The sequence below is a fragment of the Rattus norvegicus genome, chromosome 6, assembly GCF_036323735.1.
Source record: "Rattus norvegicus strain BN/NHsdMcwi chromosome 6, GRCr8, whole genome shotgun sequence".
NCBI classification, from domain to species: Eukaryota; Metazoa; Chordata; class Mammalia; order Rodentia; family Muridae; genus Rattus; species Rattus norvegicus.
The window spans coordinates 100,272,444-100,292,217 of record NC_086024.1 but is presented as its reverse complement, the minus strand read 5'-3'; the positions used below and the strand labels follow the sequence as shown (position 1 = coordinate 100,292,217).

The following is a 19,774-nucleotide window of genomic DNA, read 5'->3' as shown; positions in this document are numbered from 1 at the left end:
CTCCATGTTCTGTGGCCCATACAGAAGTCAGTGAGGTACCCAGACAAAACTCCTGAGCTTCCTGCCTCCACTGACCTCCCAAGTGCCAGGATAACACACATGTGCCACCTTGCAGCGCTGAGACTCAAACCCAAGGCTCAGTGCACAGTGAGCACTCTCCCGACCGACTGAGGTGCATTGCTTACGTTATTGCTTCTATGTTAGGAGCTCAAGGAAGTACTATTTCTCCCTCAAATAAGCCTTCCTTCCCTTTTTAAGGCTACACGTCTCCTTCACTCTATGCCTCTGAAGAAGAGCCCGTCTCTTTGAAGTCACTTCGATAACTGGAAGTTCTATCTAAACACTGGACGCAGCTTCAGCTAATGACCAGACCACCATCAGATGAACTGGTTAACAAGAAAGCAGCTGGGGGAAAAGCTAGAAACTTGACTGTGATCGGTATAAACTAGGAGCTGTCTTTCTGTGCTTGGCACGATGGTGCACGCCCTTGATGCCAGGGCTTGGGAGGCAGAGGCAGGAGGATCTCTGAGAGTTTGATTCCAGGCTGACTTATATAGTGCTCTAGGATAGCCAGGGCTGCACAGAGAGACCCTGTCACAGACAGACAGATGGACAGACAGACAGACACAGTTTTCTAGCATATAGTCAGTAATGCAGCACTTTAACAGACAATCAGTATCCATCTGGTCTTGGTGGCACATGTAGGTAGGGCATGCTGTGCCTTTGGGGCCAGCCTGGGCTATGCTTAGATGACTAGACACATCTCAGTGGCTAGAAACGTACACTACTCTTGCAGAGGAACCTGAGTTCAGTCCCAGCACCCATTTCAGAAAGCTCACAACTGCCTTTAACCCCAGAAGATCTAGACTGTCTCCTGGCCCTCAAAGGCGTTGTACACACATGCGCGCATGCGCGCGCGCGCGCACACATACACACACACACACACATTCAGATGATTAAAAATAAAAGATTAAAAAATATATTGTAAAAGAACTGAATTGAGTGGAGCAATAGCAGAAACAATGACTTCAAAAACAGATTTGGAGCCAGAAGAAATGGCGCCTGCCTTTAACCCCAGCACTCCAGAAATTACAGGAACAGCTCTGGGAGTTGGAGGTCAGCCTGTGATCTACACAGTGAGTTCTGGGATAGCCAGAGCTATCTAGTGAGATCCTGTGCTCCAGTGGAGAATTCAGCAGTCAGGGCCATTCCCCGGTGGAATCCTGGGGCGATGGAACACTTGCAAATGAGTTTCCACTTTATTCCCCAACAAAGCCGACCTTTTTCACCTGAAGAGAAACAACCAGAGCTTTTCAGAGTTTCCCCGGGAGAATACAAATTTGCCAGCTCTCAGTCCCATTTTAGGATCTGATCTGCCCTCCCCTCCCCCAGAGGATACAAATTTGCCAGCTTTCAGTCCCATATTAGGATCCGATCTGCCCTCCCATCTCCCCAAAAGAACAGAAGGTGCTGTACATACAGCTTCCTCTGTCTTTTTCTTGTGGTGGGTAAAGTGACCCCATCTGAAATTTATCCGGCCCGAATAAACAACAACAACAAGCTTAATCTGTTTCTATTTCTGAGATTACAATTCTTCAGGGAGTTTTCTAAAAAAAAAAAAAAAAAAAAAAAGTGTTTAGAATCCATGCACTTTTTCCGTGAAGATGAAATCTTTTTCCGTGAAGATGAAATTTCCCATAATGCATCTATTTCTTCTGACTCCTTCCGTTCAAGGACTAAGGAAGGGAACAGGGGCTTCAGCTTCCTTTATGAAATTTCAAACTGAGTTTTGAGTTTCTGGGGATTATTTTTCTCTTCTCATAGCTCTCTTCACCCCAGCCCACCCCCACATGCTGCATACACAGCCTTCGAGAAGAAACACAGCCCCACAGGACAGGAAAAGAGTTCAACAGTAAAGTACATGCCTAGTATGCGTGGGGCCCTGGATTCAATCTCCAGCTCAGAAAAAGAGGAGAGGGAGAGAAAGGAGGAGGGAGAGAAAGGAGAGGGAGAGAAAGGAGGAGGGAGAGAAAGGAGATAAGGAAGGACAGTCTAGGCTGTTCTCTCCCCATTGCTGAACAATTCCATCAAACCTCAAAAGATCGCTTACACAGGCTACACTCTGTTTCTAAGTAGGCACAAAACCAAATGCTTGAAGATGTAGAGAAACGGAAGGACCTCTGCAATGCAAGAAAGTCCTTGTGACACTTAGAACTGACCACCAAGAGGGATCTGCACCAGCCTTCTCTCGACTGGCTAACAGGGCTAATAAAAGTGAGCATTCCGCTGTGTAAGAACCGGGGATTCCCCCTTGAAGGTGATCAAACTGGAGGTTGTCTGCTTGAAACCAACTAAACGGTAAAGGAAAAGCTAATATTTATTCAGCATTTAATTCGAGCCACACACTATCCATAAACCGTGACTTGGCAAGTCTATAAAATACATCCCATCTACCCGCTTTAGGGAACCTGGGAGATTAACGAACTTATCCAACGCCACACAGCAAGAGATTAGCAGGACTAACTTGAACCCAAATGCTTTTGGCTTCAAAGGCCACGTCCTTAACCACTACAGCAAGAAACCTAATAGGCAACATGTGTCCAATCCTCCCACTCAGTGCACAATTTGTAGAGAAATTTAATGCCACATGTCTACAGCCACACCGCCCTGAACGCTTGGTTTATGCCGTATTGAGAGTCAAACCCAGGGCGCTGCGCACACCAGTCAAGCAAGCCGCTGACTGAGGGGCATCTCCAGCCTCTCTGCTCCTTCTCAGAGAGGGACAGAGACACAGAGAGGCAGAAAGGCACAGAGAGGCAGAGAGAAGAAGGAAAAAGAAACAGGCTTGTACCCACTACTGCATTTGCCTGTCAAACTGCTGTGACAAATTAACTAACAGAACTGGTTTCGCAGCAAGTGAGAAGCTCAAGGTTTTGAAATTCTTACCCTGGTTACATCCAGGATCCACCGGGCAAGCCAAGAATATTTAAAGTGGGTTAGAGTTGATGTGTGCGGGGCTTTCGGAACAGAGGACTAAAATAAGAGCCAGTGCTTATGACACCTCAGGAACAAACCACGACACCAAGTTTCTAGGTGAAAAGGAGGAAGTGCAAAGTCTAGAGAGAGAGGCGAATTACAGCAAGGCTCTGAGGGTTTGGAAACATTCAAATGAGGGAAGCATAACAACCAATGATCCACAGCGATAATCTCTAGAGAAGGGCACTGTAAGTGCGGAAAGTGCAGAAAGTGAAAACAAAACCGGGAAGGACCGTGTGTGTGTGTGTGTGTGTGTGTGTGTGTGTGTGTGCAAGCATCTGTGCATGTGTATAGTGTGTGTGCATTCAGTGGGTGTGTGTAGTGTGTGCATGATGTGTGTATATGTAGTGTGTGTAGAGTGTGGGCACATAGTGTGTATAGTGTGTGCACGTGAGCGTGTGTGCATGTGTGTTGGGTTTGTGTCTTGAAAACAGAATCTTAAAAGACACTTAAGTTTCAGATTGAGTTTTTAAAGGAACCACGGATATTTAAATTTTCATAGTTATTTTCATTACTTTTTATGTATTGTATGTTGAGGAAAACTTTGGGATGTCAGTTCTCTTCTAATTTTATCTACAACCACAATGTGACCCCAGGATCACGTGTTTCTTCCTCTACTGAGGGAGACAACAAGATGGGGCTAGTGGCAAATGCCTGCAATCCGGCTACGCAGGAAGCTGAAGCAGTAAGTTAGATTCAAGCCCAAAGCCAGCCTGGGCAACTTAACAATGCCCTGTCATCGCCATCGCCATCGTCATCATCGTCATCGTCATTTGGAGGGGCATTTATTTGTTGCGCTCGTTCTTGTAGCTGGAAGACAGAGCCAACATTGAGATAGGTTGGAAATATCAAGGTTGGGTGTTTTTTTCCTTAATGTTTATTCTACCTGTATGGGTGTTCTGTCTGCAAGTATGTCTGTGCACTGCATGTGTGGGGTACCTGCAGCAGACAGAAGCAAGCCTGGGTTCCCTAGAACTGTGAGCCACTCCACGGTACTAGGAATTGAGTTCAGATCTTCTGGAAGAGCAACCAATGCTTGTAACCACTGAGCCATGTCTCCGTCCCCAAGGTCAATGCTTTATCGGGCTACGATGATACGCATTTGGAGTTCCGTCACTAGAGAAGCTGAGGCAGGACTGCTTAGAGGTAAGCACCACAGTGAGATTTTGTCTCATGAGTGACTGCGGGGCTGAAGAGATGACTCAGCAGTCAAGGGCACTGACTGCTGCTTGCAGAGGATCAGAGTTTGGTTCCCAGCACTTACATCAGTCAGCAGGCCAGCACCTGCAGCTCCACCCCCAGGGAATCTGATGCCCTCTTGTGGTCACTACAAACACTGCACTCACGGAACAAACGCTCACATAGATGCATCATTAAAAAAATAAAAATAAATTAAATGTATTAATAAGCATAAGAGTAGGAAGAAGGAGGAAAAAAGGTGGAAGGAAGGAGAAAGTTTTGCTTTCAACTAATAATTTGTGAAAAGTCAGGTGTGGGTGGCTCACATGTTTAGTCCCAGCACTCAAGAGGCAGAGGCAGGGGCTGGAGAGATGGCTCAGTGGTCAAGAGCACTGACTGTTCTTCAAATCCCAGCAACCACATGATGGCTCACAACCATTGGTAATGAGATCTGATGACCTCTTCTGGTGTGTCTGAAGACAGTTACAGTGTACTTATATATAATAAATAAATAAATCTTTAAAAAAAAAAAAGGCTGAGGCAGGCAGATTTCTTGAGTTTGAGGCCAGCCTGGTCTACAGAGTAAGTTACAGAACAGCCAGGGATGCAATCCTGAACCCTGTCTTCTTGTTGTTGTTGTTGTTATTGTTGTTTGAGATTGGTGTTAATGCTTTAAATCTGGGTGTCCAGATGCTGAAGGTCTTTGTCTCCAGTTGGTTTGTGATCTATCAATAAAGATGCCAATGGCCAATGGCTGGGCACAGGGCAGGACACTGAGAGTTGTGATGTAGGATGCAGATAAGATCGGGAGAATCTCCAGGACTGGGGGAAGAAGAGTGGGACACAGTAGCACAGCAGTGGCAGGAGATAAAGCCACCCAACCATGTGGGACTTCAGGGAAGTGGTTCTGGGGTAGCAGGGGAAGGTTTAGGAGTGCCCAGCCCAAGGCATGTTAAAATTAACTGGCAGGTGTGTGTTTCCACTCGTGGACCCGAGATAGCTCCTGGGCGGGTGCACTTGTTCTAACTGAACAGCTGGGAACACAAAGCAGAGTAGTGAAAACTCATCGCTACAATTATATAAATGTTGTGAAAGTGCTTAGCTTAAAACTGAAAGAGTTTGTACTCAATCAATGCCAGTTTCCTCTTTTCAAAACTGAATTTTTACAACTGCTAGATAGCTGTCAGGTTGACAACAAGCACCTGACCGCCACATTGCCAATCTCTCTTTCTCTCCCTCTTCCTCCCTCTCTCCCTCTCCCTCTCTCTCTCTCCCTCCTTTTCTCCCTCTCCCTATCCTTCTCTCTTCCTCTCAGCATTAAGTGTGGCACCTACTTTACACTCCTCCCTCTCCACTCCTCTTTCACTGTTCTGCAACGCTGTTCTCACTCACCTGACTCCCTGTATTTGGGCTGCCTGCCTCTAGCATAGCTATCTGTGTGCACATGCGTGTAAGAGTCCCATGTAACCCCGCATATGTGTGTGTGTGTGTGTGTGTGTGTGTGTATGTGAGAGAGAGAGAGAGAGAGAGAGAGAGAGAGAGAGAGAGAGTCTCATGTGACCCAGGATCTCTTGTAGCCCATGCTAGCCTTAAAAATCTCCATGTAGCTGAGGATACACCTGATCCTGGAGTTCTGATCTTCCCTCTGCTTCCTAGGTTCTTGGATTATAGGCACGCACCACCACAGCCACCCGACGTGGTGCTGGGGACTGACCTAGGGCTTTGAGTATCCTGGGCAAACATTCTAGCAATTGAGCGATATCCCCGGCTTCCTCTGATACATCTTTTTAGAACATTTGTTCATGAAACATCTCACACCGATCAGCCATTTTGGTTTCCCTCTGGCTATCAGGATATAATCCGAACACTCTGCGAGCCAAACCCATCCAAATTATCCAAAGTAACTGCCACCTACACCTCCTGTGTTCTCCCTCACCAAAGTCTGCCCCGAACCTGTGCCTTCCCTTCAGTGTGAAATGTACTCTCCCATTCCCTATGCATAAACCCTCGTGGGCCATTATAGGCCAATTACATACACAGCTCGACCATGCTATTAAAATTAGCTCCAGCCTCCCAGAAGCTGGCCGGGTGCACCCACAGCGCTGTGCCTGTCTGCAGCCAGCCGGTCCTCCATTCCAGAGACATTGTGGAGACTTGTTCGTTGGCCACCTTCCCCAGTTACTCAGTGAAGTATCCAGAGCCACGTCTGCTCTGTTTCGGATGCCCACAAACATCTGTCACTTGAGCATGGCACCCTTGAATTCAACATAATGGAATGGTTATTGTTTCTAATGTGATTGGATTATGAGCCCCGGGGAATCATTGGGGCACAACTTTGAGTGTTGTCTGTGAGGGCGTTTCTAGAGAGGAAGGAAAGATCCACCCTGAATGGGGTTGGTGCCAGCTCCTAGACGGACTTCTAGACTGAATAAAAGGGAAGAAGGAAGGAAGCTCGAGGTGTAGGTGGTGGCTGGGAAAGAGGAAGAGAAAAAGAAGGCAGAAGATGCACAGAGGCGGAGGAAGGAAGGAAGGAAGGAAGGAAGGAAGGAAGGAAGGAGGGAGGGAGGGAGGGAGGGAGGGAGGAAGAAAGGAAGGAGAAGGAAAGAAAGGTAAAACTGAGTTCACAGGGAAGTCGGGAGTTCAGTCATGCTCAGCTGAGCTCAACGTATCTGAAGTCTTGCATGGGCTACAAGACTGTCTTTAAAGGGGGTGCTGAGGGGAGAAAGGCCACTGATCACCAGCAGTGTTCTTCTCTATGTCTGCTCTGCTCCCTGGCTGCACTCGATATGACCAGTGCCATCTATGCCTTCCCCGCCAGGGCCGACTGTATTCCCTCAAACCGTAAACCCTCTCCCCTTTGGTCAGGCGTTTGCCACAACAGTAATGCCTGCAGTAACGAGGACTTAGGACCCATGCTCTGTAGGCACTGTGCTGTTGTTACCCGCCTTACACAATTAAGACTCAGAGCCCCTAGAAAGAGGCAGTCCCTTAACCTCATCTTTCCTCTGCTCCAAGTGATACAGCCCCTAAGGGCCGGAGCCAGGACTTGAGCCAACGTTGAACTGATTTTAGGGACCACGTTCTCAACCCCACCGCACCAGAGTTCCTTAATGTCACAGCTCTGAGATCAATTGTGACACAGGGGAGCAGAGTTCAGCATGTGTTGAAGACCTCAGTCAATCGTGCCTGACCTGGGGCATCTATAGACTGACAGTGCCCAGGATTCATTTCTCCCTTTCTACTCTGACTCCCGCCCACCCGGTTCCCCCCACATACAATTCAGAACAGAAACTGCTTAAGAAATAGGGGCGGGGGAAAATGTTCATTCTTCCATTCTTTCCAGTATATTCAGTACATGTTTACAAGGCTTCACAGGCATGTACGTAGTTCCTGAGAGAGTATGCCAGGTCATTTCAAAACATGCTTTCCCTGCTCAGACCTGAAATCTGCGGCAGTTGCTAAGAAAACACAGAGCCAACCGTGAGACACAGAGATGACTCAAAGACAGACAAAGCCGGCTCTCCCTCTGACTCCCAGGAACAGCACCCACAAAGAACCTTGCTAACTCATTTGTTGGCTGGCGGGGGTGAACAGCCAGGAGGAGTGGCTTTTCATGCAAGCCAGAGGGGAAAACACTCCATCCTTGAGGAAACAAATCATAAAATTAATTATTACCCAACAGAGGTGAAGTTTCCCCCGCAATGAGAAAGCAAGCACCAGGCCTGGAAGGTGGCAAGCTCTCTTTTAAAACCCTTGGGTATGCTCTTATATCTTAACAGGGGAAACTTTTCCTCCTCCATAACAGCAAACGGGGGACTAGGAAGGATGTTTTGATGGGAGTATGCCAGGGACCCATGTCCACTGCCAATAGGGAAGTGCAGAAAATAAACACACATTTCACTTTATAAACAGAATTTACAGTCATGCCTCCTTTGCAACTTCTCCTTTCCTTTCTGAACCTGCAGTTCAAACTCGTCAACCAACAGTTTTGCCATGCATTAGTGTACCCAACAACACAGTGGTCACACCTCCCAGACCTTTGGGTCAAGGGTTTCTGTATCCATCTGAGGGGCCCGGGAATGCTCACAAATGGTGTTTGATGTAAATAAATCCCACACCGATTTCATCCACGGATAACTGGATTGGACGTTGTCTGAGGTTTTAGAGTCGAACCTGAAGGTGGTCATCTGAATTGTAGCTGGCCCTGTTCCTGAGCGAGTGTTTTTAAGTGAGAATTAGCTAACTCCTGTGGTATGAGCCCTTAATTAATGACTCACGCCGAAGCGGCTAAGCATGAAGATCTTAGTCATAGGTGATAAAATCAGCCTTGCCCTCCCGATGCCACACTCGATGTCTGAGCCTGAGAAAAACAGGTAGACCCTGTACAAATCAGTTCTGCCCTCTCTCCCCACAAAACTAAACACCCCAGAGGCTGGTCTCTGCCAAACCATGTTATTATAACCTTGAAGAAAACACTGCACATCGGGACACTAAGACCAGTGTGGTTTGTTTTGATTCGGGTTTGTTATTCTTTTAGTTCTGGGGCTAGAACCCAGGCCTCCCACATGGGGCAAGCACAGGTCCACCACTGAGCTACACAGCCTCAGCCCAAATGAGGTGACTGAACTTCTGGAACGAGTCCTGAGAAGTCTTAATTGACTTGTAAAACTCTGCCCTCCAAACCTTCAAAACCTTCTCGGTTGGGGATTTAGCTCAGTGGTAGAGCGCTTGCCTAGGAAGTGCAAGGCCCTGGGTTCGGTCCCCAGCTCCCGAAAAAAAGAACCAAAAAAAAAAAAAAAACAAAAACAAAAACAAAAAAACAAAAAAAAAACCTTCTCATACCCATCCTTTCCCCAAAACCTGCCTTTCAAATTAGAAGTGTCCCTGCAAGCACAATTCAATTTTAGTGGGATGGGGGGGTTAGAGATCGTACTTTTGTGAAATATGATCTTTAAATAGAATGTGCTAGATGTTACCACAATACTGCTGTACATAAAGTTTTAATAACACTCAGGGTGATGACAAGCCTGCTGACCTGCAATGACTTTATCATGCTAATCAGGTAGAGATATATGGCCACACTGGTTTTCTTTTATTCGTCTTTGTACAAGTGAGCTCTAAAGAAAAGTATCCATGGTTCATTCAAATTTTGTCTCGAGCATCCTAAAAGCCAAATAATGTAAGACCCAGTTTCTTACGGGAGAGACAACACCGTATATAGACTTTACCTCAATGCTCTCCGGCATCCCGGGAAAGGTGAAGATGGTAAGTTTGGTCATCACGGGTACCAGTAATGGCTCAATGGGGTTCATTCACTGTTATCTCTGCTTTGGGGAACATTAGAAACCTTCCTCTTTGTTTTTTAAGGTTTATTTATTTATTTATTTCATATATGTGGGTACTCTGTAGCTGTCTTCAGACACACCAGAAGAGGGCAGTGGATCCCATTGCAGATGGTTGTGAGCCACCATGTGGTTGCTGGGATTTGAACTCAGGACCTCTGGAAGAGCAGTCAGTGCTCTTAACCACTGAGCCATCTCTCTAGCCCAGAAATCTTTCTAATTAAATGTTTCAAAAAACTCAATTTACTACTGGTCTAAGACCAGACATAATTTTTGATCACTTTTGATCACCTACATCATGACTCATTTGGGGAGGGGGTTGGGAGCCTGGTTGTCATCTTTGTTAGTTAGGTACTATGGGCATGTGTGGAACTCGGAGCACAACTTTCAGGAGTCAGTTCTCAGGTCCATGTGAGCTCCAGAGCTCAAAATCAGCTAATGAGGCTTGATGCCACGTGCCCTTACTCTCCTGGCCTTTAATGGCCGACTGTTTGTTTTTGAGCTAGTGTCTCCTGTGGCCCAGGCTGACTCCAAACTCACTTTGCAGCAGAGATGAACTGGAGCTTACCATTGTCCTTACTGCCTCTCTCTGAGCATTAGAACTACAGGTACCTGCCACACTTGATTTATGCAGGGATGAGGAGAACCAAGGGCTTTGGCACCACACGTTAGGCGAGAATGCCACCAACCCCTAGTCTTTTCGAATGCTGGGATTACAGACACGGGTTTTCCCTACATACAGTTAGGGTTTTCCATATGAAATTGAAAATTTCCATATGAAATTTTCTCAGTTCCATCTCTGGGGGGAAGTGCCACATCTCTAAACCGAAGCTCACAGACTTTAGGAGCTGAGAGAGAGAATTCTCCGCTACCCTCTTCTCCTCTGCCCCAGTGGCTTGGTCACACAACTGAGAGCCTTTCCGGCCTTCTTTACAGACAGACTGCCGGCCCCACCAGCCACGGTTTGACTCGATCTGTAGACTGAAAACTGGTTTCCCAAACCTTTTGTTTCTTGTTGTTTTGTCTGGGGGAAAGTTGAGATGGGGGTCATACTTTGTAGCTCTAACAGGTATGAAACACACTGTATAGAAAAAGTTGGCCTTGAACTTTTGACAGTCTTTCTGTCTCTTCTTTCTGAGTGCTGGGAGCACAGGAATGAGCCACCATGCCCAGTGTACCAGACTGCACTTTGAGAAGCAGCTGCTATGCTCTCACTTTTCCCCCAGTGATGACCAGTGACAGACCTCACTACAACGGTGTGCGGGAATTTCTCCCATTAGATGACTAGCTAAGAGCAACGGGACACTGATTTTCATCTTGGTACCAGAACTCAGATCCAACAGATACTAACAAAATGACTAATCACATGATTTGAATATACAGAAAAGCTCCCCATCCACTGATATAAACCATAAATGCTGGTGGTACCCAAAAGGAGGAGGAGAGTCAGCCAGAGCCGAAGTGGATGGCACATTCCAAAGGGACTGAAAACCGCATCTCACCTTGAAGTCCCACCATCAACAGACTTGAGGAGCTTGAAGCTGACTTTTGTGAGATGTTTCTCTGGCCTGAGGACTAGAAGCAGCTGCTTTTCAACTTACACACCGGTGGGAAGAAATGCTTTCAAATGCATCATTCAGAGCCTCTCAGGGCCTGGTCAGTGTCAGCTGGGATAGATTGCTTCTGCCCATTCACCTCCCTCCTCCTGATGCTGTCAGGGGAAAGGAAATCTAGTGTGCTCGCTGGACTTGACTATATGCACCCCAAGTCCAACGGTTGTGCTTGTCTGATGCCCCCTAGATGCTCTGTTGGCTACAACTGTCTGTGATACATCAGTCAGCCCAGCTTAAGACTGATTTTCAGATCGGGTATCGTAGTGCACATTTGAAAATCTGGCCCTTGGGAAGCAGAGGCCGGGGAATAGGAAGTTCAAGGTCAGCCCAGTTTACAAAGTAAGGTCCAGGACAGACAGGACTCCAAATAGACCCTCTAGTCCAAAATGGGGGAAGGCTAGACATTTGCTTGCTTTACTGGATATGTTGGCCCATGCTTGACTTTGATCTCATCACTCAGGAGGTGGAGGAAAAGCAACCAGGAATCCAAGGTTATCTTTGGCTACATAGCTAGTTAGAGCTAGCCTGGGCTATATGAAACCTGTCTTGATTTCTGGGTTTAATAGCTTTCTTCAAAAATGTATTTAACTTTATCAACTGGACTGTATTTAAAAATCTAATCACCGAGGTTGGGGATTTAGCTCAGTGGTAGAGCGCTTGCCTAGGAAGCACAAGGCCCTGGGTTCGATCCCCAGCTCCGAAAAAAAGAAAAAAAAAAGGAAAAAAAAAATCTAATCACCTACAAAAACCTTTATTTTTTTTCTTTCATATAAATGAAGTAAAATAAAATAAAACCCATAAGCACCCAAGGCTACTGCGTGAGTGAATACTCGGCGATCTTTCTTATTATTATAGTACGAACTTTAGGACAAACGAGAAGCAAAGGCACAAGGACAATGCCAAGCTCACAAAGGACAATGCTGCTGTGGTGAGTTATGCCCATAAATCCCGCACTCAAGAGGCAGAAGCTGCAGGATGCTACCAGTTCAAGGCCAACCCAGTCGGTTATCAGGACACTGTGGTGAGCGGGTGGGAAAGGGAGAGAGGGAGAGAGGAGAGCGGGGAGGGAGGGAAGGGAGCATCACCAACCCACGGGAAGTGGTGTTAGGCCACTCTCAGAGAAACCCTGAGGTGCTGCAATCGTTAAGCACAAAGGATGATGCCCAGCAACCACAAACAGAGATAAAAATAAGATTTTTACAGTTCTTGGGCGAGCAAGAGGGCTCAGCAAACAAAGGCGCTTGCCGCCAACCGAGGGCTCAGCAAACAAAGGCGCTTGCCGCCAACCCTGACGTCTAAACTCAATCCCCGGGAGCTTCCAATTCCCACAAGCTATCCTCTGACCTGCACGTGTATACCATGGCACACATGGGTGTACGTGAACACATACGTTCATTAAATGTGTAATGAGAGAAAAATAGAAAGGGAGGAAAGAGGGAATCAAATAGAGGGGAGAAGACTAGAGAGCGGCTTCGCTGAGGTCCAGGTCCCCCAACATCTCTGCTAAATGATGCTCTGTGAGGAGGTCCCTCCAACTGCAGGACTCTCAAGGTCCTTTGACCTCTAGGTCCTAGATGCTGGTAACGGATGCCCCTAAACCCTGTCTCCAGACACTGTCTCCAAACAGTCAATACTGCTGGCAGGGGTGGAGGGGACTCCCCATCACACTTCGTGGTAGAAGCAAAAAGAGAGTTCGTGGGCCTAAATGTACAAGCACAGCTGTAAACCCTTTAGAACAAAAACCTCAGAAAATCTCTGTGAGACTTTTCTAGAGATACCAGAAGTACAGTCCACAAAGAATAAACCAATAAATCAGAACTGGAACCCCAAAAAGTAACTGTAAAAGTAATGCAAGGAAGGCACTGGTACGGTTCCCAACAGCACTAAGGGGTGGGATCTTAGGCTGGAGAGATGGCTCAGGGGTTAAGAGCACTGACTGCTCTTCCAGAGGTCCTGAGTTCAATTCCCAGCAACCACATGGTGGCTCACAACCATCTTTAATGGGATCCAATGTCTTCTTCTGGTGTGTCTGAAGACAACTACGGTGTACCCATATAAAAAATAATAATTTTAAAAAGAGGTGGGACCTTTAAGAGGCCACACAGGACTTGGCCTGCGGGAGTGGATTACGGATGCCATGGTGGCATCTGCCATTACTAGGCCTGACCTTCCCTTGAAGGGACAATGCAGGAAGAAGGTCCTGTAAGGTCTTAGCCTTCCGGTAAAGTTCTGTATACTATGAATTGTCCAGTCTGGAGTGTTCTGTTGAGTATCTGATAAAGGACTTAAAACAATACACAAACAATCCTGAAAACACAAGGAGAAAAATGCAATGTTTGTATTTACAAACACATCTTATTAAAAAAGAATTAAAATTCTAAATAATAACTTAGTCATAAAGGGCTAAAGACATGGCTCGGGGGACACAGGCACCTGTCACCAAGCCTAACAACCTGAATTGGGTCCCCTGAACCCATGCAAAGGTGAAGGGAGAGAACCAATTACTCCATGTCTTCCTCTGACCTCCACACATGTCATGGCACAAAGGAACCAACGCACGCATCACACACACCAACAATGATAAATATAAAAATAAATTAAATAAATAAATAAATAAAACTTTTTAAAAAAAAAATTTTTTTCAAAGAGCTGAGATGTGGCTCAGCAGGTAAAACCAATTCGCCTCATAAACAAGGACCTGAGTTCAATCCCCGGAGCCCTGATCTAAAAAGCTGGATTCTGTGCTCTCACGTGTAATCCCAGCACTCCCATAGTGAGAAGGGAGGCAGAGCCAAGGGAACTGCCCAGAAGCACTCCGGCCTGTGGCTGTGATACTTAGCAGAGCAGAAGTTAGAAAGACCCTGCCTCAACAAATAGAAAGACACATGGTTTCAGAAAATTGTCCTCTGAGCAGACAGACAGACAGACAGACACACACACACACACACACACACACACACACAATAATAAATAAAATGGAAATTTTAATACGTAAATGCTAAGAAGGAAAGCTCTCCTGATGGGACAACATGAGTGACTCTCAAGACGGTTATGCGATCTTTCGAAAGTCACAGCAAAGAGGCAGAGATAACACGATATCCCATCCCAGAAGTTCAGCTCCATAGGTCAAACTCTCCAGTGACTGTGTGGAAAGGAGGGTTGGGGAACTAGGGGAGGCCAGAGGAGAGACAGTTTCACATATCTACATTTGAGTCAAAACATTAGAAAGCCAACCGTGGTGGTACAGGGCTGTGATCCTAGCTACTCAGGAAAGTGAGGCAGCAAGAGCACTTGAGCCCAGGACTTTGAGACCAACCTGAGCAGCATACAGCAGCCCCTCCAAAATGATAAAATATGGGGGTGGGGGGCGGAGAGATGATGACTCAGGAGTTTAGAATACTTGCTGCTCTTCCTCCTCAGGATCCAAGTTCAGTTCCTAGTGTAGCCATCTGTAACCCTGGCTCCAGAGGTCCAGTGCCCTAGTCTGGTATCAGAATTCACATGCACATGCACACACCGCCGTAACTAAAATTAGAATTAAACTCTTTAAAAAAAAATAAAACCTAAATATTGGTATTCCAGACAATTTAAAGTAAAAATCAAGAAAGAATATTGCCTACAAGTTCATAAAGACTACGGGTACTAATCAAAGGTGGTTTTACACTAACTCAGATACAATCTTTTATTTCGTGAAAACAGAAAAAAGGACATTTGACACAAGCCATTGTTATAGTAAAAGCGTGTCTCCAACTCCTTTCTCCCAGACACAGTCCCGTGTGTGTGTGTGTGTGTGTGTGTGTGTGTGTGTGTGTGTGTGTGTGTGTTGTTGGGGAGCTCACACACTTTTGACCTGGTCTTTAGCATTGAGCTACACTCCCAAGTTAGGTGGGACTTTTTGGTTTGGGGACTTGGCAGGGCGGTGTTTGCATTATTCTGGATTTGATTTTGTGAGACAAGGTCTCATATGTCTTTGTTTTTTTGCATCCAAGTCTCATGTAGACTAGCTATGAGGCCCTGAACTATCTATCCTGTGGCCTCCACCCCATGGCCTAGGATTACAGATGTGACTACCACACCTGGTTCTTGTTTGCTTTTAAGCTTCCCACAGTGAAGTCTTGATGAATAAACTCTATTTTATATCAATGCTACCTCTTAAATAATATATCACCACACTGACTTTTCTCATAACCGTTACACGCAGGGAAATGGTTCTGCTGTTTTCCCAGTTGGCCTGTCCTACTCCTGGACAGACTCAGGTGTTTCCCTTCCCCCACCACACCCCACAGTCCCAGGAAGCTCCAGACTACTGTCCCTGCAAGTGAGCACTGCACCAGGCCTTTTCCCTGCACTCGCAGATCCATCAGCATGGGGATGGATCCTTTGACTTTGGTACAATAGTGAAACCTAGAAGCTTCGGGTCAGAGGTTTCTTATCCCAGGCTCTGACATACATAATCTCCCCCAATTCTGGTGTTTTTTAACCATAAAATGGGACAAATAAAGAGTACAGACAGGGAGTCCATGCAACTTCCAAGAAGGCCCTGCATGATTTGCACCCCATTTCCACATGCATGCCTCTCCTCCTTTTTTTTTTCTCCTCACTTTTTGAGATAGGGTCTTACTCTGGCTCAGTCAAGCCTCTTACCTCTGCCTCGACCGTGCTGGGGTTATAGCTGTTCATGCCACACGACCTCCATCATTGCTTTCTACACTCCCTTAGTAGTAGAGCTGCCTAACGACAGTGACCCATAAATCCACAGCAGCCCGGTTCTTTGCTGCCCCAAGGCCTCTGCACACACTGACCCACTGCATGATCTGCCTCTAGGCCTGTCTCCACTCCACAACCTCTCACCCCACACACGGGGATGGGGGATGAGAAGCTACTTCCCTCCCCCTCTCAAGTCTTGGTACCACTGTCACCTTCCAGGACCCCACTGGCTAGTCCGCCTCAGCTCCCATCATTCCCCTCCATCTACTTGACACTAAGGAGGACCTACTGCACACCAGGCTGCACACCAGGCACTCTTCCGGACTCCAAGCATACTGTAGTGAGGCAGGCTTCCAGGGCTCACGCCTGTAGTTAGCACTGGGGAGGTAAAAGTAGGAGTATGGGTTCAAGATCATCCACGACTCCACCACGGCAAAGTCAAGGTCAGCCTGGGCTACCTGACTGTCTCAAAAAACAAGGAAAGAAGATACAGCAGTGGGTAAGATGGCTCAGAGAAAGCTTGGGGGTAAGGATGTGTTAGTGCAGGAAGACAAATTATAAACTAGAGAGTGATGCATTCATTATACCTTAGGCAACCATAGGTTCTATGGAGACAAAAGTTATGAAGGAAGAATGGGAGTTGCTAGGGTGTGATTTTTAAACCTGAGAGTTACTGAGACAACGGCATTGAGCTATGAGTGGAGGCTACAATGAGGAAAGCAGGGGAGAGACCATATCTCAGAACAAAGACTGTTAGCAGACAGAAAGCTGCTGCTGTGACTAAGACACTTGGGCAAGGCGAGGAGAGAGAAGGGACATGGAATGGGTAAAAGGATGAAGAACTAGAAACCGGAAGGGGTGTGGCTCTAGGAGCAACCCCCAACCCCCCAACCCAGGTCTGTGCCCATCAGAGCAAACTAGAAGGGCATTTAGAGGGTTTGGAAGAGGAGTAGAAGGTGATCTAATTTACACTTCAAATGCTGTGATTAAACTGGACCAGTAGAGAACCCTCCCAGCAACTCAGCTATTTGGAAGACTGAGGCAGGAAGATTCCAAACAAGTTCAAAGCCAGCCTGCTGCCACTTAACAAGTCCTGACCTCAAAATGAAAGAGAAAAGGGCTGGGGTATATCTCAGTGGACGAACATAAATTAAGCCACGAGTTTAACCCCTAGTAATTGAGCACATAAGGTACAAAACATGCGGTTACTTTAGTAAATGGTATTTTATTTTCCACCTGCTTTCTCCAGTATATAAAGGAAGTGACCCCAGCTGCCTTGTCCACTCTACAGTCCCCACACCTAGCACAACGCAACCTACATTCTCAAGAAAGGCTTCCAGATGAGCAAGTTAATCACGGGCTATATGTGAGCTCACAAATGACTGCTTGTTATTATTTTGGTCTCCCAGAATCCAGCCCCGTGAACGGCACATTGCACAAGCCTATTTGCACATATGCGTGTTTGTGAAGTTACTGAAAATCTCTGCTTAAAACACATGATGAGTCACAACCAATGAATGATAAGTGGCTTTTTGTCCCTGGCAGTTACTTGAAGGGGACCCATTCTGCTTTGAATCCTCCAGTAAACTTTCACTGGGTGCTACTGTGGGCACACCAGACTCAACCCACTGTGACTCAGTCCTGTAAACACACCGCTCGATATCCAGCAACACCATTAGCCCAAGTCCATTGAAACGCTAATAAAATTTCTAAATGGGTAAACTTACACTTTTTTTAAGAGAGAGAGAGAGAGAGAGAGAGAGAGAGAGAGAGAGAGAGAGAGACTCTTATTGTATCAGACAAGTTGATTCAAACTGGTTTAATTTTGGATTTTTTTTTAATTCAAATAGAAGCTTGTTAAATCACGAGCGGTGACTCAAAGTTGTAATTCCAGCACCTAGGCTGCAACAAGGGGCTCAAAGTCAACTTCGATTACCTGAGAGACCCTGTATCTAAACAAAACAAAATGGAAGCTTCTTAACTAGGTAGGCGAAGACCAAAACCCTTCCACGGTTTACTCATTTTTGACTTTGCCAGCGGCTTCACCAATAAAACTTTATGAGTATTACACCTGTTCCCACCGCCCCGGCTGGGTGGGGAGTTGCGGGGGAGAAGACAGCTGACCGGCAGGACAGAAGCCACACAGTAGTCTCCGCAGGGAAAGCCTTTGGGAGTCTTGAGAACTTTCCAGAAAGAAAACCGGAGCCCCAGTCATGCGTTGAAGCGTGTAAACACGCCAAAACTCCTAGGCCATAAAAACCGAATGCTCCTTCTCCCATGCTGGCGTTTGCTGGTACGGGAGCTTCGAGGAGGCCAGATATGTTTAACTGTGCCCCCACCCGAACAAGCGATGGGATCTTTCGAGCACAGCCACAGTTACCTGCAGCAAGAGCTTTGGAGCGATGGAAACTTTTAGGGAAGCAGGTGGAGTTGCTTTAAATAAAACTTTTCAAACATTTTCTAAGCCCCAGGGCCACCAAGACCCTCTCCGGTTTGGCTCGGGCTACACAGTGCCTGTACACAACCGCGCCTGCTGCCACTCGGTCCCGACGCTCCCTTCCACTAGGGGAGGGAAAAACAACTTTCGGAAATAAGGCGCGTCCACAAAGGCAAGTGTTAACACTGGACTTCTTCACCTCCATCTAATGCAGCGGCTCCCATAGCCAGCAGCCTTTGAGGCAATCCACGACCCCCTCCCACACCCCGCCCCATTCAGACCTCAAGAGAGAGACCCTAAGGAGGACCAGGTGCTACCATCAGACCCTAAAGGCAATCGTACAGACAACAAAGACCGCAAGCGATCAAAAAGGAATTATAATCCCCGCGGTCCCAGCGCCCCCTCTCCGCCCTGCCCAGGCTCAGGGCCGCCGCACCCGCCCCTTCTCCTCCAATGCAAGGGTCCAGCGTCCTGTGCAACGGTGGTGCGCCCCGGCTGCAGGTTCTCCGGTCCCCGGGGCTAGTCTCCCGCCGCCCGTGGTTTTGCAATCTCTGCGCCGCAGCTTCACTGTTCTAAAACCCGGTTCAAAATCTTTCCCGCCCAGGCGTGACGCGAGGAATGCAAACAATCAGTCGAGCGCGCCCGCCTGGGCAGGGCTAGGGGGACGGCGGGGAGCCCCGGAGCCGAGCCGGGTGCACCCGCGGGCCGGGCCCGGAGGTGACACAAAGAAGCCGGGGACACCAACACCAACCGCTGGCGCTCGTCGGGATCCCCGGGGTGCCCCGCCCGCCGCTAAGTTTACAGCGCCCCGCGCGCCCCGCGCGCCCCGCCCGGGTGAAGTTTCCCGGCTGGGAGCCCCGCATCCGGAGACTCCCGTGGGCCCCCGGGCTCCCCGCCGCGCTCGGGGGACTCCTCTGGGCTCGTGCCCGCCTCTTCCCCGCCCTCCCGCTCTCGCAGGGCGCTTTAGGGCGCGGGGGGCCCCCCGCGGCCGCGCTCACCGATGTCTGCCCCGCCGGGAGGCGAGGGCCGAAGCTCGACCCGCCCTGCTCCGCGCCCCTCTCGCCTCACTGCCTCGATGGCGCCCCTCGATCGCTCTCCCGCTCGCTCTTCCGTGCGGCCGAAGGCTTGCGGCGCAGCCGAGCGCGCTCCGCTCTGGACTGGAGGCTGCAGACCACGCCCCGCGCCTCTCGGCCCGCCCAGTCCCGCGCTCGCCGCCGCCCGGAGCAGCGCACTGGGGGCGGAGCCGCCTCTCCGCGGCCACCGCAACTTTCCCTCCTCCTTCCAGACCCTTGCAGGTGGCTGGAGCAACGAACTAACTCCGAATGCAGGTTCACCAGCCTCTGCCTCTATGCCTACCCGCAGCTGGAGACAAAGGGGAAGCCGACTCTCCTAGAACACTTTCAGGCGGGTTTCACTTCTTCACTGTGGGTGGATGCCTAGAATCTACAAATCAGCGACCG

At 48.0% G+C, this 19,774-nt stretch overlaps 1 protein-coding gene across 10 annotated transcripts in view; it reads right to left on the bottom strand.

The window, feature by feature from the left end:
* Syne2 (spectrin repeat containing nuclear envelope protein 2) overlaps positions 1-19,489 on the bottom strand; it is a 313,636-nt gene extending 294,147 nt beyond the window's left edge. For 9 of the 10 annotated variants that reach the window (XM_039113258.2, XM_039113264.2, XM_039113263.2 and 6 more), the window contains exon 1: positions 19,313-19,450. The gene's annotated coding sequence lies outside the window, so the exon portion shown is untranslated. Of the gene's footprint in view, positions 1-19,312 lie in introns of all 10 variants that reach the window. The other variant, NM_001427326.1, reaches the window with a different exon arrangement.
* Positions 19,490-19,774: the final 285 nt, after the last annotated feature.